This window comes from Leptodactylus fuscus, chromosome 2 (genome assembly GCF_031893055.1).
Source record: "Leptodactylus fuscus isolate aLepFus1 chromosome 2, aLepFus1.hap2, whole genome shotgun sequence".
NCBI lineage: Eukaryota > Metazoa > Chordata > Amphibia > Anura > Leptodactylidae > Leptodactylus > Leptodactylus fuscus.
In genome coordinates, this window is record NC_134266.1 from 70,880,172 (window position 1) to 70,904,455 (window position 24,284).

A 24,284-nucleotide genomic window follows, 5' to 3' on the forward strand; every position below is an offset into this window, starting at 1 on the left:
TCCCCCAACTCTGCTGGTTAGAGGCTCCCTCCACCCTGATTTCCACCAACTCTGCTGGTTAGAGGCTCCCTCCACCCTGCTTTCCCACAACTCTGCTGGTTAGAGGCTCCTTCCACCATGAATTTGCCCAAACTGGGCTGTTTAGAGGCTCCCTCCACCATGAATTGGTCCAAACTGGGCTGGTTAGAGGCTCCCTCCACCATTAATTGGTCCAAACTGGGCTGGTTAGAGGCTCCCTCCACCATGAATTTGCCCAAACTGGGCTGTTTAGAGGCTCCCTCCACCATGAATTTGCCCAAACTGGGCTGTTTAGAGGCTCCCTCCACCATGAATTGGTCCAAACTGGGTTTTTTAGAGGCTCCCTCCACCATGAATTGGTCCAAACTGGGGTGGTTAGAGGCTCCCTCCACCATTAATTGGTCCAAACTGGGCTGGTTAGAGGCTCCCTCCACCATGAATTGGTCCAAACTGGGCTGGTTAGAGGCTCCCTCCACCATGAATTGGTCCAAACTGGGGTGGTTAGAGGCTCCCTCCACCATTAATTGGTCCAAACTGGGCTGGTTAGAGGCTCCCTCCACCATTAATTGGTCCAAACTGGGCTGGTTAGAGGCTCCCTCCACCATGAATTTGCCCAAACTGGGCTGTTTAGAGGCTCCCTCCACCATTAATTGGTCCAAACTGGGCTGGTTAGAGGCTCCCTCCACCATTAATTGGTCCAAACTGGGCTGGTTAGAGGCTCCCTCCACCATGAATTTGCCCAAACTGGGCTGTTTAGAGGCTCCCTCCACCATGAATTTGCCCAAACTGGGCTGGTTAGAGGCTCCCTCCACCATGAATTGGTCCAAACGGGTTTTTAGAGGCTCCCTTCACCATGAATTGGTCCAAACTTGGCTGTTTAGAGGCTCCCTCCACCATGAATTGGTCCAAACTGGGGTGGTTAGAGGCTCCCTCCACCATTAATTGGTCCAAACTGGGCTGGTTAGAGGCTCCCTCCACCATTAATTGGTCCAAACTGGGCTGGTTAGAGGCTCCCTCCACCATGAATTTGCCCAAACTGGGCTGTTTAGAGGCTCCCTCCACCATGAATTTGCCCAAACTGGGCTGGTTAGAGGCTCCCTCCACCATGAATTGGTCCAAACGGGTTTTTAGAGGCTCCCTTCACCATGAATTGGTCCAAACTTGGCTGTTTAGAGGCTCCCTCCACCATGAATTGGTCCAAACTGGGGTGGTTAGAGGCTCCCTCCACCATTAATTGGTCCAAACTGGGCTGGTTAGAGGCTCCCTCCACCATTAATTGGTCCAAACTGGGCTGGTTAGAGGCTCCCTCCACCATGAATTGGTCCAAACTGGGGTTTTTAGAGGCTCCCTCCACCATGAATTGGTCCAAACTTGGCTGTTTAGAGGCTCCCTCCACCATTAATTGGTCCAAACTGGGCTGGTTAGAGGCTCCCTCCACCATGAATTGGTCCAAACTGGGTTTTTTAGAGGCTCCCTCCACCATGAATTTGCCCAAACTGGGCTGTTTAGAGGCTCCCTCCACCATGAATTGGTCCAAACTGGGTTTTTTAGAGGCTCCCTCCACCATGAATTGGTCCAAACTGGGCTGGTTAGAGGCTCCCTCCACCATGAATTGGTCCAAACTGGGGTGGTTAGAGGCTCCCTCCACCATTAATTGGTCCAAACTGGGCTGGTTAGAGGCTCCCTCCACCATTAATTGGTCCAAACTGGGCTGGTTAGAGGCTCCCTCCACCATGAATTTGCCCAAACTGGGCTGTTTAGAGGCTCCCTCCACCATTAATTGGTCCAAACTGGGCTGGTTAGAGGCTCCCTCCACAATTAATTGGTCCAAACTGGGCTAATTAGAGGCTCCCTCCACCATGAATTGGTCCAAACTGGGGTTTTTAGAGGCTCCCTCCACCATGAATTTGCCCAAACTGGGCTGTTTAGAGGCTCCCTCCACCATGAATTGGTCCAAACTGGGCTGGTTAGAGGCTCCCTCCACCATGAATTTCCCAAAACTTGGCTGTTTAGAGGCTCCCTCCACCATTAATTGGTCCAAACTGGGCTGGTTAGAGGCTCCTTCCACCATGAATTGGTCCAAACTGGGCTGGTTAGAGGCTCCCTCCACCATTAATTGGTCCAAACTGGGCTGGTTAGAGGCTCCCTCCACCATGAATTGGTCCAAACTGGGCTGGTTAGAGGCTCCCTCCACCATTAATTGGTCCAAACTGGGCTGGTTAGAGGCTCCCTCCACCATGAATTGGTCCAAACTGGGTTTTTTAGAGGCTCCCTCCACCATGAATTTGCCCAAACTGGGCTGTTTAGAGGCTCCCTCCACCATGAATTGGTTCAAACTGGGCTGGTTAGAGGCTCCCTCCACCATTAATTGGTCCAAACTGGGCTGGTTAGAGGCTCCCTCCACCATTAATTGGTCCAAACTGGGCTGGTTAGAGGCTCCCTCCACCATGAATTTGCCCAAACTGGGCTGTTTAGAGGCTCCCTCCACCATGAATTTGCCCAAACTGGGCTGGTTAGAGGCTCCCTCCACCATGAATTGGTCCAAACGGGTTTTTAGAGGCTCCCTTCACCATGAATTGGTCCAAACTTGGCTGTTTAGAGGCTCCCTCCACCATGAATTGGTCCAAACTGGGGTGGTTAGAGGCTCCCTCCACCATTAATTGGTCCAAACTGGGCTGGTTAGAGGCTCCCTCCACCATTAATTGGTCCAAACTGGGCTGGTTAGAGGCTCCCTCCACCATGAATTGGTCCAAACTTGGCTGTTTAGAGGCTCCCTCCACCATTAATTGGTCCAAACTGGGCTGGTTAGAGGCTCCCTCCACCATGAATTGGTCCAAACTGGGTTTTTTAGAGGCTCCCTCCACCATGAGTTTGCCCAAACTGGGCTGTTTAGAGGCTCCCTCCACCATGAATTGGTCCAAACTGGGTTTTTTAGAGGCTCCCTCCACCATGAATTGGTCCAAACTGGGCTGGTTAGAGGCTCCCTCCACCATGAATTGGTCCAAACTGGGGTGGTTAGAGGCTCCCTCCACCATTAATTGGTCCAAACTGGGCTGGTTAGAGGCTCCCTCCACCATTAATTGGTCCAAACTGGGCTGGTTAGAGGCTCCCTCCACCATGAATTTGCCCAAACTGGGCTGTTTAGAGGCTCCCTCCACCATTAATTGGTCCAAACTGGGCTGGTTAGAGGCTCCCTCCACAATTAATTGGTCCAAACTGGGCTAATTAGAGGCTCCCTCCACCATGAATTGGTCCAAACTGGGTTTTTTAGAGGCTCCCTCCACCATGAATTTGCCCAAACTGGGCTGTTTAGAGGCTCCCTCCACCATGAATTGGTCCAAACTGGGCTGGTTAGAGGCTCCCTCCACCATGAATTTCCCAAAACTTGGCTGTTTAGAGGCTCCCTCCACCATTAATTGGTCCAAACTGGGCTGGTTAGAGGCTCCCTCCACCATGAATTGGTCCAAACTGGGCTGGTTAGAGGCTCCCTCCACCATTAATTGGTCCAAACTGGGCTGGTTAGAGGCTCCCTCCACCATGAATTGGTCCAAACTGGGCTGGTTAGAGGCTCCCTCCACCATTAATTGGTCCAAACTGGGCTGGTTAGAGGCTCCCTCCACCATGAATTGGTCCAAACTGGGTTTTTTAGAGGCTCCCTCCACCATGAATTTGCCCAAACTGGGCTGTTTAGAGGCTCCCTCCACCATGAATTGGTTCAAACTGGGCTGGTTAGAGGCTCCCTCCACCATTAATTGGTCCAAACTGGGCTGGTTAGAGGCTCCCTCCACCATTAATTGGTCCAAACTGGGCTGGTTAGAGGCTCCCTCCACCATGAATTGGTCCAAACTGGGCTGGTTAGAGGCTCCCTCCACCATTAATTGGTCCAAACTGGGCTGGTTAGAGGCTCCCTCCACCATGAATTGGTCCAAACTGGGTTTTTTAGAGGCTCCCTCCACCATGAATTTGCCCAAACTGGGCTGTTTAGAGGCTCCCTCCACCATGAATTGGTTCAAACTGGGCTGGTTAGAGGCTCCCTCCACCATGAATTGGTTCAAACTGGGCTGGTTAGAGGCTCCCTCCACCATGAATTTGCCCAAACTGGGCTGGTTAGAGGCTCCCTCCACCATGAATTGGTCCAAACTGGGTTTTTTAGAGGCTCCCTCCACCATGAATTTGCCCAAACTGGGCTGGTTAGAGGCTCCCTCCACCATGAATTGGTCCAAACTGGGGTTTTTAGAGGCTCCCTCCACCATGAATTTGCCCAAACTGGGGTGTTTAGAGGCTCCCTCCACCATGAATTTGCCCAAACTCTGCTGGTTAGAGGCTCAATCCACCCTGATTTTCAAAACAAATGTTGGTGCCAACCTCAACTTACTACAAGGGCCAAATTCACTGCTGGTGACAAGCTCTCCTCACTGCAAGTGCCAAATACACATGTTTCAAGGTGTTTTCCTACTGTCAGAGAGGTGGTATTGAGTGTGTAAAGTGTGTAGTTGTTAGGCTGTGATGTTGGGGTAATAGAGGGTCTTTGGTGTGTTAGATGCCCCCAGACATGCTTCCCCTGCTGTCCCAGTGTCATTCCAGAGGTGTTGGCATCATTTCCTGGGGTGTCATAGTGGACTTGGTGACCCTCCAGACACGGATTTGGGTTTCCCCCTTAACGAGTATCTGTTCCCCATAGACTATAATGGGGTTCGAAACCCGTTCGAACACACGAACATTGAGCGGCTGTTCGAATCGAATTTCGAACCTCGAACATTTTAGTGTTCGCTCATCTCTAACATGCAAGTGTTCTCTGTCACTTGTATGTCAGAATGCCTAATGGGTCTGAAGAAAGTTATTTCTGTTCCCATTTATTGTATACCTGAACATGTGTATTATTGGGTATGAGAGTATTGGAGCACAAGAGTGCCAGTTGAAAGAGGTTGCTCTCAGTCTTCTTTCTTGCTCATTTTTTCTCTCCCTCTCATTATGTTTTATATTCCCTATTCTCTCCATTTCCTGCCTCCCCCCTCATTCTGCTCGCTACTGTGATGGTCATTACATGCCCTGCTGACTTTTCTCCTTAACTCTCCTTACTTGTCCATGCTGTCAGCACTTCCACTAGAACAAAACAAGGAACTAACGGCCGCACAGAGAATTGCATATCTTGTCCTCAGTCCTTCTCTCATCTTTTTAGTCCACATGCAACATAGCATTTCTAACAGCAAATTTCAAATGCACCATAAAAATGGAGGAGCTTATCCAAAATTAGAATATAAAATAATCAAGAAATTGTATCAAGTACACGTGCCTAATAAGTATCTTTCTTTTACTATTTTCAGAACATTTGAACCTTTTGGAAATGAGGCTCAAATTTAGCAGTTTTTGAAGTGGACACTGACTGGTCACTCATTTTGCCATTTCATGCACATACCGATAAAGGGTAAACTGCATACATGCTCTTTGTGTAGCACTTACAGGCACAGCAGTAAGTGTTGCCACCCCTAAAAATTTTCCAAAAATGAAGTATTTCTCCCAGAAAATTATTGAAATTAGACAAGTTTTGTTATACACACGTTTTGTTTTTTTTTCTTTGTGTGCACTGGAACAAAAAAAGGGAGAAAAACGCAAATAAAACATAATTTCACTCAAAATTGGGCCGGAAAAAATTGGTGGCACCTTTTCAAAAGATGAGAACAGACGGAGGATTTGATAACCAAAATTGCAGAAAATTATCAACAATCTCAAGGTTACTAGTCCATATCCAGAGATCTTAATGTTCCTTTGTTCATGTTGCAAAACATAATCAAGAAGTTTACAACCCATGGCACTGTAGCTAATCTCCCTGGACGTGAACAGAAGAGATAATCTGATGAAAAGCTGCAACGCATGATAGTCCGGATGGTGGATAAGCAAACCCAATCAAGTTCCAAAGAAATTCAAGCTGTCCTGCAGGTTCTGGGTGCACCAGTATCAGCGCAAACTATCCATCGACATGTGAATGAAATGAAATGCTATGACTGGAGACCCAGGTGGACCCATTGCTGACACAGAGACGTAAAAAAGTTAGATTGCAGTTTGCCAAAGTGGACAGATGATACCAAGATAGAGCTTTTTGGTAAAGCAAAAAGTTTACAAAAACAGAATGAGGCCTACAAAGAAAAGAACACAATACCAACAGTCAAATATGGTGGAGCTTGCTTTGACTGTGTGCAAGGCATCATGAATTCTGAAGATTACCAAAGGATTTTGAATCTCAATGTAGGTCCCAGTGTCAGAAAGCTGGGCTACTGTCCAGCAAGACAATGACCCCAAACATACTTCAAAAAGCATCCAGAAATGGATGGAAACAAAGTGCTGGAGAGTTCTGAAGTGAAGTGAAGTGAAGCAATGAGCCTGGATCTAAATCCCATTGTACAACTGTGGAGAGATCTTAAAATTGCTGTTGGGAGAAGGAACCCTTCAAATATAAGATACCTGTTGTAGTTTGCAAAAGAAAAGTGGTCCAAAAATTCCAGTTGAGAGGTGTAAGAAGCTTGTTGGTTGCTATAGAAAGCGATAGATTTCAGGTATTTTTTACAAAGTGTGTGCAAGCAAATATTAAGATAAGATAAGATAATCCTTTAATAGTCCCACATTGGGGAAATTTCAGTATGTTACAGCAACATAGTAATACAGGTACAGGATAATACAGAGTAATATGTTACAGACGTAGGCACACATAAGCTGAGAAGAGAAGATATACTAGGAGTCCATAGCAGCTAAAGAACGGAAGAGAAAGAAGGAAGACCTCATGGTCATCGTCATAATCATTAATTCTCTGTGCGGAGTGATCTTCGCTTGGTCTGATATAGATTATACAGCCTGATTGCGGTTGGAAGGAAGGACTTGCGATAGCGCTCCTTCTCACACTTGGGGTGAAGCAGACGGTCACTTACAGTGCTGTTAAGTGCCATCAAGGTCCCATACATGGGGTGGGATTTGTTCTCCCGCATGGAGGTCACCACGGACAGTATCCTTCTGTCACCCACCACCTGTACTGGGTTCAAGGGGTTCCCCAGGACAGAGCTGGCCCTCCTGGTTTTGGGTGTTGGTAATTTTGTCCTTCCCAGTTTTGGAGTTTTGCATGAAATATCATTTTTGACTTTTTTTTCCACTATATTTTCAGAGTTGTTCCAATACACTACACAAAACAGAAGTAAACAATGTGTATAACAAAACATGTAATTGCAATAATTTTCTGTGAGAAACACATTTTCTGGAAAAATGTCAGGGCTTCCAACACCTACCGTCATGACTGTATTATAAAGCCCATTAAATACCCAATGATATTGCAAGAGCATGTATATAAATATAATCATATTAGGCTCTATTTTTTTCTCTCAACAAAAAAAAGCTTTAGCTCTTGTCCACATGCCAAAAAAGTTATGTGAATGAGCACTGACTTCACCGAAAACCAAGTACAGTGCCATACATTGTACAGGCGCCTTCTGTACCAGGTGCTGGACCCCTATTGATCTTCAATTGATGACATATACACTTAATAGGTCATCAATCTTATAAGCCTGACAAACATTTATTACCTATAGAAGGTGATGGTATAGTAGTGTTTGGAGGAGTAAGGCTAGGTTCACACGGAGGATAATGAAGAGAAATTCCTCTTCCTGTTCCGCCGCCATATTCGGCCGCAGTGCATTGACATTTCCCCTGCTGATAAGGCTCAGACGAATGGGCTTAATTGGTGGGGACTCTTAAGCCGTAGAATCCATGACAAGATCGAGCAAGACGCTGAACTTTCAGGACGGAATCTGCCATGGATTCGGGGACAAAATCCACTCCCAAATCAATGGCAGATTCCTCCGTTTGCAGCTGTGCTGCACTGTGCGTTTTCCCTTACCAGTTACACTATGTATAGCTCTACAAAATTACATTTAGCATGTCACTTCAAATTTGATTTGAGTCATAGCCATGGTTTCTTTAAATTTTAATATGTCTAGAATTTTAGATCCTGTGGAAAACTATTGACTACTCATTGTCTCATATTTTTTTGTTTTTGCCTTGCTCTCAATTTTCATGCTTAACACAAAAAATATTCCGAATGTCAAGTTAAATTAATTCTTTTAGCACATAGGGACCTAATAGAGAGGGTCCCCTGGATCAGGATTCCTCGCTTGGAACCAGAGAGAAGAGCTGCTCTGTAAAATGTAATCTGAGTGACTTCCATGCATTAAAATTGCTCTACAAAAAATTTCACAACTCCCCCTAGCAAAATCATCTGTGTGCTGGGGTACCAAGAGCTGCACCCGTGGCAATCAGCTGATTGCTAAAGTGGCTCTGATATGATAGGATTGTTCTCCACAAAATTGTACCAATATACATTTATACTTGTAAGAAAGTTAGAGATAAGATGGAATGCAAATGTAGAAGGTTACAGCAGAAGACCACTAGGTACACTGATATACAATATGGAAGGTAATCAGCCCTCAAGGGGACACATGCTAGGTAAAGAAGAAGAAATTGGAATAAGAGTCAAAGTGACGAAGTTCAGTGTAGGCCCAGCTACTGTCGTTCCTCACATAAATCACCTGATGTCTGGGCCACTTCTGTCACCTGTAATATATGCCCTATTAAAAAGATATATGAGCTTGCAAATACATTATTAGTACTATTAGTCTCCAAGAAAGTTCCAGACACTTGTACAGCCAGACCAGATTCTAGTGCCTTTAGACCTTAAGACCCTGTTCACACGTCAGAAAATGAAGAAGAAATTGAGGCAGACATCTGCCTTGTATTCCTCTTCATTTTCTGGCCCTCGGCAGCCCATAGTAGAATGCCAAAGCAGGGCATCCGCCATTCCACATTATGCCACTGCCCAGATGAAAGGGCCTATTCAGTGGGGTGCGTCAAAAACAATAGGAGGCAGAGTCAAGGAGGAATGTGGTGCTGACACTGGGGTGCAATATGCTCTAAAATCTGCAGCAATTTTTGACTCATGAATTGTTATGACCCGGTCTTCGCTATCTCAGTCTGTTGTCGGAACAGCATTCTACACGTGAATTGTCCGATGTGCGGTAGGGGAATATTCACATTGGGCATGTGGTCTCTGCGGTTGCACTCTTGCATGGATTGTGCAATGAGCTGCATTGCTGATCATTGCTGTAGTGTGTCTTGGCCTCTGAAGGGGTTAAGTTTCTCTGCTGTGCTAGAACTCTATTCAGGTTGTGGGGGGTTCAGAGTTCTGATAACCAATTAGCCTTCTGAATACTCCTGCATTTGGCTATTTATACTCCGCTTTGCATTCTGTCAGTTGCCGGTCTTAATCTTCAGTTCCTGTGGCCCAGATGTGGTCTGTCTGCCTGAAGTTGCTATCATCTGCATCTTAGTCTTGGCCCATTCAGCTTCCTTTGCTGCCTGTTCACACTATCCACATTTTGCTAAGTATTGAGCTCCCTTATCCAAACATACAGCAGTTGTCCCGGGTGCAGTGAACCCTAGCCTTATTTTCTGTTTGGATGTTTGGACTTTTTGTAGGGTTTGTTGTGTGTGATGCTAAGTTCTGTTTATCCTATCCCTTTGCATAGTGTCAGTATTTCTGTGTTTCACATTTATTTTCTGCACTATACTTTATGTTCCTCATATTCACCGTTAGTCCAGTCAGACGCCTGTGGGGGGCTTTTTCTGTATCTTTTCTCTCCTTTTAAATGTGAAACTAGTCAGGAGTTTCTGTTTCTCTAATAGGTGAGCTATTTCTCCGGCTGTGTTCGCATCCACTTAGGTAAGTTAGTTGGACCCACGGCTACTTCTAGTGTGCAAGACAGGGTGTAGGAGTATCACAAACTAGATATTCCAAACTGCTCATAATCCTGATTTTTGGTTTTTCTTTGTATTTTCTCTTAATCTTGACTGAGAGGTTATCAATGAAGGGCCAGTCCATGGTCAGAGATCCCCAGACCATTACATGAATGGGACCTAAGTCTGCAGTTTTTGTTGCATATTTTTCAGCCATAGCCTGCAGCAAAATCTGCAACAAAAATGCAGCTTTTCTACAACATGTGACCCCAGTCGAAGGCTGGTTGCAGACGACCTGCGAATTAAAGGCACGGGCGGCGCATGGGGGACATGTAGATATCACCCATGTGTCGCCCACTCACTGGCTGTGCTTCCACAGCCCCTTTCATCAAATGAATAGGAGCCTCGGAAGTACGGGCCAGGAATAGGACCGGTTCTATATTTTGCAGCCTAGACTTCTGGCCCGCACACATGATGTGTAATTCACAGTCATGTGTACAGGCCCATAGAAATGAATGGGTTAATGTGTTATCCGTGAAAAACAGGGATAGCACACCGCTCACGGTCATGGTCGTCTGCAAGGGGCCTTAGAGTCTTTAGGTTCCAGTCACTTAGTCTTCCATTTACAGTCATAGAGAGTGAGTGAACATGCACGACCACCTTCAAGAAAGTCACCAAGTCTTGAGATTGGTAGAGAGCCTACTATTTATGTATTTCTGACATGTTATAAATGTCTGTGATGGAAATAGTTGTTAAAAATTACCATCCAGTCATTAGAGGACAATTCACCCTTCTTTCCAGAGGATAATAAACTGTAGGCAGGTAGACGTCGGCCTAGATGCTTTGTATAGTCAAAAAATTATCTTGCTTTTGTATATGTGTAAAACTGCATCTGTACATGTACATACTGTATATGTGTTCTCTGTCACTACTATGTCTAATTCTCCACTATGTAAAGAACATGGCAAGAAATTGTAAGGTATACTTCACAATCATATTCTTGGTTCTATAGTGAGCAGAAAATCATATAGTGTTACGTTGATGATTCCTCTTGTAGAACATCGCCAGAACGCCAGTGATAGTAATGTTGGAAAAATGTTCCATTTCTAGGGAAAAAATAAAAAATTCCTCCTTAGGCCCTATGACTGTAGTTGTTTTCAATATATTGTCCGCAATTACAGACCGCTATTGTGGATATTATAGGGTCCCCTATGTCAATAACTTTTAAAGATCAGTATCCGCAATGATCCTGTCCATGTCTGTGGGGTTAAGGGTGCCTTCACACAGAGTTACGCTCCATGCTCCGCGCGCAAAAAGACTTGCGTTATACGAAAAAAACCATTGAACTCAATGGCTTACTACATTTTACATGTGTATTTTTACACGTGTAAAATGTAGCAAAATGCGCAGAGCGTTACTCCGTGTGAAGGCACCCTTATATACAGATACAAGTGAATGGGATCACACAAGACGTGATTTCAGATAACATACTAATGCTATGCAGAATATGGATCAGCAGAAATCTCTATGGTTATGTCTATGTACCCTTAGAGTTATGGTGATTTGCAAAACTTGACCTGAACAACTTGAATTCAAAGAGCTCAGGCCAATTCTATAGTAATTCCTATGGAATAGAGATGAGCGAACAGTAAAATGTTCGAGGTTCGATATTCGTTTCGAGTAGCCCCTCAATATTCAACTACTCGAATCGAATATCGAACCCTATTATATTCTATGGGGGAAAATGCTCGTTTCAGGGGTAGGCAACGTTCGATCAAATTATACTTACCAAGTCCACGAGTGAGGGTCGGGCTGGATCCTCCAAGAAGTCTTCTCCGTCCAGCGTCCCCGCGGCATCTTCCAGCTCTGAATTCTGATGCCTGGCAGAGTGAATGAAGAGCCGGAAGACGCCGCGGGGAAGCTGCACGGAGAAGACTTATAAAGGTAGGAGAAGAACCAGCATTGATTGGCTGACTGTATAGCATTTGGCCAATCAATGCTGGTTCTGCATCGAACTTTTACATTCGAACAGCGAGTGGTACTCGATCGAGTACGAGTATTTAGAATACCTTAGTATTCGATCGAATACTACTCGCTCATCTCTACTATGGAATTATAATGGGATGACATAAAAGCAATTGTAGGCATAATATGTAGGTGTCAAAATACTTGTATCCGTATAGTGTATATGAGTCACTTTACACACGCAGACCCCATTGTTTTGCATTCTGACAATGTTGGATCCTCTCTTTGCTAGAATATCTGTATCTATTCATTCTTACAGTATTCAATACTCATATTTGCGTCACTAAATCTTGGAAATACATGACTTTTACCTAATAGGTGTGAGAGCAAAATAAGGAGTATTTTTAAACTAAAAGAAATACAACTTAAGAAGGAATATATTAAGTAATTGTTCACAACAGCCAGCATTAGGATAATGCTATTGCCATTTTATATTTCACGTAAACTACCTATTAAAATATATAATCAATAAAACCAGCATACCAAGCATATCGAATGATTTAGTCATTTACAAAGCCCAATTAATGTGCATTTTGTATGAATATTCACAGAGATGAAGACTGAAATCTTAATGTCCCTTAATGTTATGGATAATGAGTATTTACTCAACTAGATTCATTGAAACATCTAATGGTCAATTAACAGTGTGTGCATGCTACTATCATAGTCAATATAGTAAATGGTCTGATAGAACTTTGAGCTCAAAAATGGCCATAATCCCCAATGGTTACTGAACACAGGATCACCGGGTATAACAGGAAAAGCAGTTATAAGATGGCTGCAGACTTGTGTCTTTAGGTAGTTTTTAACCTGATGTCTGAAGCCTTTTATGATGCCTCTAACTGGTTGGCAATTTAGTTCTAAAATGTAAGATAGCTGTCAGCTTAGATATTTCATCCTGACTCTACTTCGGAGTCCAGGGGACACTTCTTAGGGCTTTTTTCAACTCTGTGGTAGCATCAGCCATCTTCCTCGGAGTGGGCTGTTAGGGGAGTAGTATACCAGCCAGGGACACAAATAGACTAGACAGGCTGGTCAGAAGGCCCAGCTCTGTCCTGGGGAGCCCCTGGACCAAGTACAGGTGGTGGGTGACAGAAGGATACTGTCCATGGTGAGCTCCATGCGGAAGAACAACTCCCATCCCATGTATAAGACCGTGTCAGTACTATCAGTGACCGTCTGCTTCACCCCAAGTGTGAGAAGGAGCGTTATTGGAGTTCCTTCCTCTTAACCGCAGTCAGGTTGTATAAAGATCAGGCTGAGCGGAGATTACTCTGCACAGAGAACTAAATGATCCTGAAGTCTCCTTTTCTTTTTTAGTTGCTATGACTCCTAGTATCTTTTCTATCTGCTACTCTGAGCTTGTATGTGTTCTTTCTTCTAATATACTACTGTATTATCCATGCTGCTGTAACACACTGAATTTCCTCATGGTGGGACGATTAAACGATTATCTTATCTTATCTTACTATAAACATGCACACTTTGCTTAACTGAGTATGCATGTTTATTTCAGTGGGTAACAAGAAATAACCCTTCCAGCACGCCCCTTTCCCTAGCACAAATTTCAACATGTCAGACCCTTTCCTTAATATGTACTATAGGAAGTAATTTGAGAGATCTCCTACCCATCAGATCATGGTCGGATGGTTAAAATTGGCAGATTCAGTTTTCAGTCACATTTCAATAAATGTGTAAAACCAGCTTCGGTTCTAGGGAAATATGCAAAATAATTAAAATATATGAATTATTTAGATGTTTCCTAATACATGCACTTAAGGATAGAAGTGTGACAAATGAAACTCCTGGGCTCTAAAGCAAAATCTGTAATGGGGCCCCCAATTATCAAGTGCTATCTGTAATACTGGTGTTTTCTCATATTGTAGAGAGAACTTTGTGACCCTCAGGCTCCAAGTCCCAGTAGTGAATGCCATCTCTGCACCCCCTATAGCAGGGGTTGGGAACCTTGGCTCTTCAGTTGCTGTGAAACTACAACTCCCAACATGCTCCATTCACTTCCATGGGAGTTCCAAGAACAGCAGAGCAAGTATGCATACTGGGAATTGTAGTTTTGCAACAGCTGGAGAGCCAAGGTTCCCTCCTCCTGCCCTATAGCTACTCCCCTGCTTGAGAATAAAAGGTAAATACTTATATATACGATTTTCCTCTGTGAAAAGTATTCTAGCATTTAGGCTATGTTCACACTGCCATTTTTTAGTCCATCTCCTGACCCATCAGAGGATCATAACAAACCATTGAGAGGTTGACAGAATGACAGACGCAGACAGAGCACCTGCTGTTACCTTCATCATTCACTCTAATGTTAAAACATCCATCTTGTTAGTTATTGTTTTAGGAAGTCACAGCATGTATGACTTTTCCTTCCTTTTGGGAAAAGACATACAAATAAGAAAGTAGTAAGCTTCCATCTTTTTTCTAGTGAATAATGATGGATGCAAATGGAAGGTCCTTTGTCATACATTTAAGCGTTACAGCCCATTGTTCTGATCCTATGACAGATAAGGACAACAGACTGAAAAACAACAGTGTGAATGCAGCCTAATCGTACCAGCAATCATTTGCCTACTTAGAAATATAGTGTAGCATAGGGGACCTGTTACACTAGGGACTGATAATTGCATGACTATGTGCTTCATTGCCAAAAGTAGCTCAGCGTCCCAATTGATCACTTAGTATTGGATCACAGGGATTTTCTGTCCCGTCTTATATAATGGAGACATGATTAATAATGTCATGTTTGTAAATACTATTCTCTAAAGGAAGGTGGAAAAAAGGAGAATAAAACTACAGACATTCGTACATCATCTTACTGGAAAACAAATGACTCTATTGTGTATAGATTAAATGACGCAACTAATAACCACCTATATACCTTACATAGTAGCTTTCACAATGTGAATCCCATATATTATCCATGGTAACAGTCACAGGGGATGGGGGTTACATTGGGGGGGTTATATTAGGCAGCAAATTAACAGTCAGTTCTAGAATTTGATGTGTTAAAGGCAGGGTAAATGAGAATGTGTAAGGATGTGAACAAGGATGTGTAAGAATGTGAGGATGATGTCATAACCTATCCATTCCTGTTATTTTTCTTATTCTTATGAATTGTAAACAGCATAGAAATTTACTATAGACTGTGGCAAAGTGTTCAGACAAAGTAGGGTAGATTTAGGCTAAGTTCTTAAAGGGATTCTATAATTTAAAGTCATTTTTTGTCCCTAACACGTAGGAATAGCCTTAAGAAAGGCTATTCGACTCCTATCTTTAGATGTTTTCTCCGGGCCGCCGTTCGGTATATACTTCCGTTTTCATCTGTATGCAAATGAGTTCTCTCGCAGCACTGGTAGCGGACCCCAGCGCTCAAACAGCACTGGGGGCGTCTCCAATGCTGCGAGAGAACACTCCAGCGCTAACTCCATCTTCTTCAGGAACGGGTCTTTTTTGCGACTTCTTCCGGGGGTTGGCTTCAAACTTCTACGTCTCGGGCATAGCCGACTGCGCATGCCCGCCAGCCGCAAGAAAATGGCTGCTTACACAGTATTGTATATGGCGGGAACACAGTGGGACTGCTTCCACTTGTTGAACTCCACTGTTGACTCACTAGGTCCATGTTCTTACAGCCTCAAACTCCACTCCAGTCACTTTTTTATATTTCTATACTTTTAAATAACAGTCCAGTCTATTATTTAGCCCATCTTTGGTAAGCCTTCTCACACACATGGGGACTCCCTCAGTATTGATACTTTGTGTGACAACAGAACTCTGTGCAACAAGTTATAGGGTTTTTCTCCAATGCGCCACCATCTGTGGATCAGGCTAACGTGCCTGATGCAATGTCTGTGATGGTAAGACTAATACCCTGTAGCATTCCAAGGGTTAGATATGCTCTACATTAGATGTTCATACATGTCGAAGGGTCCTAGGTGTTGACATGGCCTCTGAATTCCTAAGATCTCAGTTAAATCAAGCATTTGTATATTGTACTACTCCATAAATGCCCATAATTTACAAGACTTAAAGGGGCATTCCTATCTCCTGGATCATATTTATCTTAAGCTAACTGAAGTGTTCTACCCAATACATTGCTTTATCTATCTTACTCAGTTTGTCAGATACAGCTAAATAGGTGTCCTCAGACCACTGTCTAGCTATCTAGCTGTGTAGTTGCAGTGGTCATTTGACTCAGTCCCTGTTCCCAGCCACCTCTAATCTCTTCTCTTCAGTGTTAATGGCAGATAATAGCTCTGAAAAGTGCACTTAGCTGCTGAGCCCTATTAAAATCTAAAACAGTGCTTGTTCAGAGTCTCTGTTATTTCTGTATGTAAATCTCGAGTACACCGTTTCATTTCAGGAGCTACGCCACCCATCAACATGTCACTGCAAGCAGTAAGTGGAAGGGAGAGGAGACAGGAATCAAGGTGAAACACTGAGATGGGAAAACACCTTTAAAGAATCTTGGTGCCAGATATCACAGGACACCTTCAGAGATCTTGTGGAGGCCATGTCTTGATTGGTCAAAACTGATTTACATAGAGACATAATTAAGAGGGCGTTCACACTACCGTTGGTGTCCGACAGGTAGTGTCCGCTCCTAGTGTCCGCTCAAAATCTGGCACGGACATTAGGAGCGGACACTAGCTGTGTCCGTGACACCTGTCATTTATTTAAATGGCGATCGGGTGCGTTCTTTTGCACTCCGTGCTCTTCCTTCACTGTTCGCAAGTAAAGATGGCCAACTTTTCAAGCGGACAGAAAAACCCGACATGTAGGGTTTTTCTGTACGCTTGAAAAGTCGGCCATCTTTACTTGCGGACAGTGAAGGAAGGGCACGGAGTGCAAAAGAACGCACCCGATGCCCATTTAAATAAATGACAGGTGTCACGGACACAGCTAGTGTCCGCTCCTAATGTCCGTGCCAGATTTTGAGCGGACACTAGGAGCGGACACTACCTGTCAGACACCGACGGTAGTGTGAACGCCCCCTAACAAGGTTGAAAAAAGGTCCATTAAAATGAACGTATATCCCTACAGAGTTGATGAAGAATAAGACAAAAAATACAAGGTAGATGCCAATTACACCATCTGTACCAGCTCCAAATCTGGCAATCAGACTAAGTCCCTAAAACAATAATTTATTGTTAGAGTTATTGTTAGATTAATTATAACTTTCTATTTTATTTTTTATTAGACCAGGCCATTTTTACGCGCTGATCTGGTGTCTGCCATTACTACCTCTTGGGGTAGGGCATTTCATAGTTATTCTGCTCCAATTGTAATAACCCCTTTCTTTATAGATGCCTTAACTGTCCATCTTCTAGCCATAAAGAATGGTCCTTTGTACACAGATTGGACAGAAAAAAATATGTGCCAGCTATCCACACAAGATTTTTACATGTAAATAAGATGAAGTTTTACAAGGGGTTTATAGAAGGGCTCTTTGCATTCTGTTTCAAACCAATATTTTGTCAATGTACATGTATTATCCTCTAGTTCTTGTATCTGTCACTTTAGGACAATGCTATTGTGTGGTGCAATATCAAATGTTGTGTCAAAATCCAGATCTATCAAAGCAGAATGGCCAATATCCAGATTTGCACTTATCTTCTCATAGAAAACAAGCACATTAGACATGACCATGTTTTCGTGAGTCCATGCTGGTTATCCTCCTGTAGTTTATCTCTTAGAACGCCTTCAAAAATGTTCATGTCACATATTTATGTCAAAGTTGCAGGGTGATGCATTTTTTCACCTTTTTACTTTTTCTAAATATTGGCACACAAACCATCCTCCAATCCTGTGGAGATTGAACCTGTGGTCAGAAAATCTAATAAGATGAGATAAAAGGGTCTGTCAGTTTGTAAACTCTGGTCCCTAAATGCCCATAGATGAATGTCTGGGAAGGGGACTTTTCATTTTATTTGCTCAGATATAGCTGTACTTCTTATGTTAAAGAGGTTTTCCCAACTCACCGTTTCAGCAGTCCCTTATCACTTCCTGTATCCCCCGCCCCGCTGAACATTTATGCAGATCAGATAATATGCAGATGCTTGTACAGAATGGATCTCATCTCTTATCTGTGTGTTTACATAGAAAGATAACAAACTTGGATTTATCATCAAACTGCAATTAGCTGAACGGATTGTCCTACTGGCAGAGCAGTGAGTGAAGTCACTTGTCCTACAGGCCCGTGGTTATAGCAACGCTGTGTAAACAATGGGAGGAATAAGTTCACATAGCAGGCAAACAAAGCAGCATTTCTAAAGCAATATATTTAGGAAAAGTCTTCAATGTACATAAGCTACCAGTATAGAGAGGATACTTCAGATGGGACAACCCCTTTAATTTATTTTTGATCACTGTCCCCCTAAATATCTGTTACAAGCATTTCACTGGTGAATACTTGTTGAAAAGCAGGTGTTTAGTATCTAAGCCTTCCCGTCAGCTACAGTTATTTGCCCATGGTCCGTATGCTCAAAGATTTTTTTCTTTTTACAATCTATAAAATATATTGGACAAGCTCTTCCCCCTTTATGGTAGCACAAAGTGGACCAATGTAGTCCATCTCTTCATCCAGATGGTTGGCAGATTAGAAATCTCCAACAAATTCTCACTCCAGCACAGTAACTATATTCAAAACTGACCTCAGCCCACTTCATTCTTCTGTTTCACAGCAAAACATCATGCACATCACAGTACAAAAATAAATCCTGAGCCATCTGGTTACTGACTACACATTCAGTGTCCCTGGGCCTACTACCCAGTATCTCCACAGCAGTTCTGCCTCCCACAGACCTTGGCACAGCCCATCTTCCGCATGACAGGGAGCATTATGGGAAGGGCTGACACTAAACTTATAGAGCCTTCACCTGGCAGCTAATTAATCTAATTAACACCCACTTGTCTGCAAACCAAATGAAACAACCAACTTTCCCGAGACTTTTCTCGTCCACCATGCTTTCCCAGGGTGAAATACACATTTTTCTGTACCTCCGGAGGCATAAACAGCAGTCATGCTGCAGTATATATATATATATATATATATATATATATATATATATATATATATATATATCCTTACATGTGTTAATTAACAGCTCCGAACACAAAAGACTTTTTGTATGTGTTATTTTGTGCGCGCCCCATCGGTGTGATTTACATCCATGATAAATAAAACAACTCCTGTACCTCTGTTATTTGAAGGCAATAACATCAACATTAAAGGATTAACAGGTCTCAATGGATTATCACATTCTCACATTAGAATAATTGCTATAAGTGTGACATATACGAATAAATAATACTTTTTTTTTACCCTGAGCACTCTCATGCCTCTTGCTATGTGATGCCAATTAAAGGCAGTATTTCAATTTACACCCTTAACCACCGTGAACCAATTATATTTAGAATATTGTGCGCTATTGTTTGAGTATTGCGTGAATTCATGTCTCCGGATCTTTTAGGGTCGCATTGAGGTAATGCTTCATGATACTGATGTAGTGAGCTGAAGATGGGGCGCTGCTGAATTGCTGAGATTTTACTTTGCAGCCACACCATGAAATATTTATAGGGGAAGAGGACGTAATGTGTAACTTTTCCAGAAAGTAGGCTGCTTCTTTCTCTTGGCACTGCTGATTCTGCAAAACTTCACCCTGAACCCTTTTCTGTCTTTTCAGTTTGGGATAGTTTGATGGGTGTCTTTTTGGGCAATCATTTGCAGTCACATTTTTGGTTTTATTATTACAACAATAATTTGCACAACAGGATTCAGCTAACAGCACAACAATACATAAAAAATAACACATAAAGCAACAAAATACAAAAAATGTCCTGAAGACAGAACAGACAGTAAGTCTGACTAATATCACTAGGAATACCTTGCAGAACCTATTCAGACAAAGCTTTTAGTCGCCTATACCTGAAGTGCAGTATATATTGTACTACTGGAAACCTATTTGGGATAACTTATGATACACAGGAGTGCATGTTATCACTTAGTAGCATACACATAGGGTGTACCGGTAGAAAGTATGCATAGTTTTGTGGGGGGGTTTGTAGATTGTGAGCCCCATATAGGGCTCACAAAATACATTTTCCCCTATCAGTATGTCTTTGGAGTATGGGAGGAAATCCATGCAAACATGGGGAGAGATAAACTCCTTGCAGATGTTGTTCCTGGCAGGATTTGAACCCAGGACTCCAGCGCTGCAAGGCTAACCACTGAGCCACTATGTTGCCCCTATGCATGCTTTTTTTCAAGCATGTTCTAAAGGGAGAATCCAGCATATAAAGCCAGCCGTGCAGACTGCAGATAGATAGGTTATGGACACCTTTATAACAAAATGATTACTTATTATTTTATTACTTGTGTGTGGAAGGAGGCTTCGTCCATGCCCCAGTAGACATTTCACTCCTTTTTCTTATAGCTTGTATTTTATTTTCTTGAGCCATGGCTGTGATCCTGAGCTGGCATCCTAGGTTGTCTTGTTACCTTCCAGACATGGATGCTGTCGCTGGGAATATGAGTTAAGAGTATTTGGAAAAGGCTACTCTGCACCGACACTGTCTTTGGTTAGCTTATCACACATGCACCAGTGATCAGAGCCTTAATGACACTGAATTGTTTAGCTTTATCGGAGTCTAAGATCCGTCCACAGCAGTTTCCATTGTGGTCCGATCTCAGATGTAGCAGTGTTGACACAGCACTGCTACACAGAGAAACAGTAGAGCTCCACACACACAGAGCTGCAGAGCAGAGCTGAGTGTGCAGCATGGTTCAATGCACACTCAGCACTGCTACATCAGATGTAGCAGAGCTGAATGTGCAGCAGGTTCAGTTGAATTTTGCTGGCGGCCGGCCGCTTAATCCCCTGCGTACCCTGGCTACTTCCATTCATTTCTATGGGTGCATCCTATTTGAAACTGGAGTTTCGAATAGTACTCGCTCATCTCTAATTATGATCAATCCATCTATGAGATTTCTGATGGTGTATGGTTATAGTTGTCTACATAATCTTATTGTTCCCTTATGAAGCAATAGTGTTAAGGTGATGAGTTGGGACCTTTTGAGTATATCTATACATGTTACTAGCAGGAGGACCTGGCTTCGCACGGATATATTACATTTTTTGTTTGTGTAGTGGTCCCATAAGAATTGTCCAATTTTGCACTGGTGTAATTTGTATGTTGTTTGTGTGTGACCATAAGTGTCATGTGATTATGTGTATCTCATTTTGGATATCAGTGAAAAACCTGTTATCGGTTGTTATGGATACCTGTAGTAAAGCTGTGTGTATGTGACCTTGTGTAACAGTGTCATCCACAGTGCCCTGCCTCTTTAAAGCTGACATAAAGTAGTGAAGAAAAATGGCTGGATTGCTATGGAGACCTGGAGTAAAACTCTAATGTTGTGGTACTTTGTGCAGAGCCGACTATCTAATCCTCCAGCTTATGGTACTGCGTGCTGAGGCACGTATCTAATCCTCCGGCGTGTGGAACTGTGTGCAGATGCGCGTATCTAATCCTCTCCCATGTAGTACTGCGTGTAAACACACGTATCTAATCCTCTGGCATGTGGAACTGTCTGAAGACATGTGTATCTAATCCTTTGGCGTGTGGTACTGTGTGCAGAGGCATGTATCTAATCCTGCCCGTGTGGTACTGTGTGCAGACGCAGGTATCTAATCCTCACCTATGTGGTATTGTGTGTAGAGGCGCATTTTTAATCCTCTGGCGTGTGGTACTGTGTGCAGAAGTGCGTATCTAATCTTCCCCCATGTGGTATTGTGTGCAGTGGCATGTATCTAATCCACCGGTGTGTGGTATTGTGTGAAGATGCATATCTCCAGTCCCCCGGCTTGTGGTAATGTGTGCAGACATGGGGAGAGACAAACTCCTTGCAGATGTTGTTCCTGGCAGGATTTGAACCCAGGACTCCAGCGCTGCAAGGCTAACCACTGAGACACTATGTTGCCCCTATGCATGCTTTTTTTCAAGCATGTTCTAAAGGGAGAATCCAGCATATAAAGCCAGCCCTGCAGACTGCAGATAGATCGGTGTGCCAGGTGTGCCAGCATATCTAATCCTCTGGTGTGGGACTGTGTGCCGATGCGCGTATCCAATCCTCCGGCGTGTGAAACTGTGTGCAGACACGCGTATCTAATCCTACGGCATGTAGTACTGTGTGCAGACGTATGTATCTAATCCTATGGCGTGTACAACTGTGTGCAGACGCGCGTATTTAATCCTCTGAAGTGTGGAACTGTGTGCAGATGCACGTATCTAATCCTACGGAATGTGGTACTGTGTGCAAACGTGCGTATTTAATCCTCTGGTATGTGGAAGTGTGTGCAGATGCGCGTATCCAATCCTCTGGCATGTGGTACTGTGTGCAGACACATGTATCCAATCCCCCGGCACGTGGTACTGTGTGCAGACGCACATATCTAATTCTCCGGCATGTAAAATTGTGTGCAGACGCGCGTATCTAATACTATGGTATGTGCTACTGTGTGCAGACGTGCGTTTCTAATCCTCTGGCATGTGGAACTGTGTCCAGATGTGCGTATCCAATCCTCTGGCGTGTGGTACTATGTGAAGACATACATACCTAATCCTCCATCGTGTTGAATTGCGTGCTGAGACGCGTATCTAATTCTCTGGAGAGTGGTAATGTGTACAGAGGCATGTATCTAATCCTCCAAAGTGTGGTACTGTGTGCAGATGCTCGTATCTAATCCTCCCCTGTGTGGTATTGTGTGAAGATGCGCATATCTAATCCTACGGCGTGTGGAACTGTGTTCAGATGCATTTATCTAATCCTATGGCATGTACAACTGTGTGCAGACGCGGGTATCTAATCCTCTGGCGTGTGGAACTGTGTGCAGACGCGTGTATCTAATCCTATGGCATGTGGTACTGTGTGAAGACGTACCTATCTAATCCTCGTGTGTGTGTGGAACTGTGTGCAGATGCGCATATCCAATTCTCTGGCATGTGGTACTGTGTGTAGAAGCATGTATCCAATCCCCCGGCGTGTGGTACTGTGTGCAGATGTGTGTATCTAATTCTTCGGCATGTGGAACTGTGTGCAGACGCAAGTATCTAATCCTTCAGTGTGTGGAACTGTGTGCAGAAGCGTGTATCCAATCCTCTGGTGTGTGGAAGTGTGTGCAGATGCGCGTATCCAATCCTCTGGCATGTGGTACTGTGTGCAGACACATGTATCCAATCCCCCGGCGCGTGGTACTGTGTGCAGACGCACGTATATAATTCTCCGGCATGTAAAATTGAGTGCAGACGCGCGTATCTAATACTATGGCATGTGCTACTGTGTGCAGACGTGCGTTTCTAATCCTCTGGCATGTGGAACTGTGTCCAGATGTGCGTATCCAATCCTCTGGCGTGTGGTACTATGTGAAGACATACATATCTAATCCTCCATCGTGTTGAATTGCGTACTGAGATGCGTATCTAATTCTCTGGAGAGTGGTAATGTGTACAGAGGCATGTATCTAATCCTCCAAAGTGTGGTACTGTGTGCAGATGCTCGTATCTAATCCTCCCCTGTGTGGTATTGTGTGAAGATGCGCGTATCTAATCCTACGGCGTGTGGAACTGTGTTCAGATGCATTTATCTAATCCTATGTCATGTACAACTGTGTGCAGACGCGGGTATCTAATCCTCTGGCGTATGGAACTGTGTGCAGACGCATGTATCTAATCTTCTGGCGTGTGATACTGTGTGCTGATCTGTGTATCTAATCCTCTGATGCGTGTATCTCAGTTTAGATATCAGTGTTGTATTGTGCATGTGGAGTGACCGTGTGTATTGCAGTTGGAATATGAGTGAAAGACTTGCAGGTTTGTATTGGCTAAGGAATGGGGGGGGGGACAGACAGACAAGAATTCATTTTTATAGTTTAGAAAGATATAAAACATGTTATATGTTATATGTTTATGTATGTTGTGGATTAGTGGTTGGTTACTTACAAGGCCACTGAGCTGTTTTTCTTGTATTTGGGCTGATATACCTGGTTGCTTTTTGGGCAATCTATAGCACTGCGTTGCCCCATTTTGTATTTTAGACACTTCCAGTTATAGGGGGCCCCTTTGATTATATAATTACTTTTAAGAAGTCATTCTCAAGTATATTATTGAAAGTTATGCTTTATATTGCTCCTCTGGGATAATATTCCTCTTTGAGAAATCGATTATCTGTTTTCAGTGATATAATTTAGGTTAAGGTCCCCTGAATCAGTGTATCCCCTTGTGGATTGGTGTCTCTGATGCTGTTATTCCTGTTTTTGTCAATTAGCAAATTAGCTGTTTGGAGCAAGTTGGGTGTTGCTGTTCCTTCAGGGGACCCCAACCTATCTATCTTGCATTGATATGCTTGGTTCTAGTGACAGACTCTCTTTAACATGGTTCTTATAAGAATAAATAGAGAA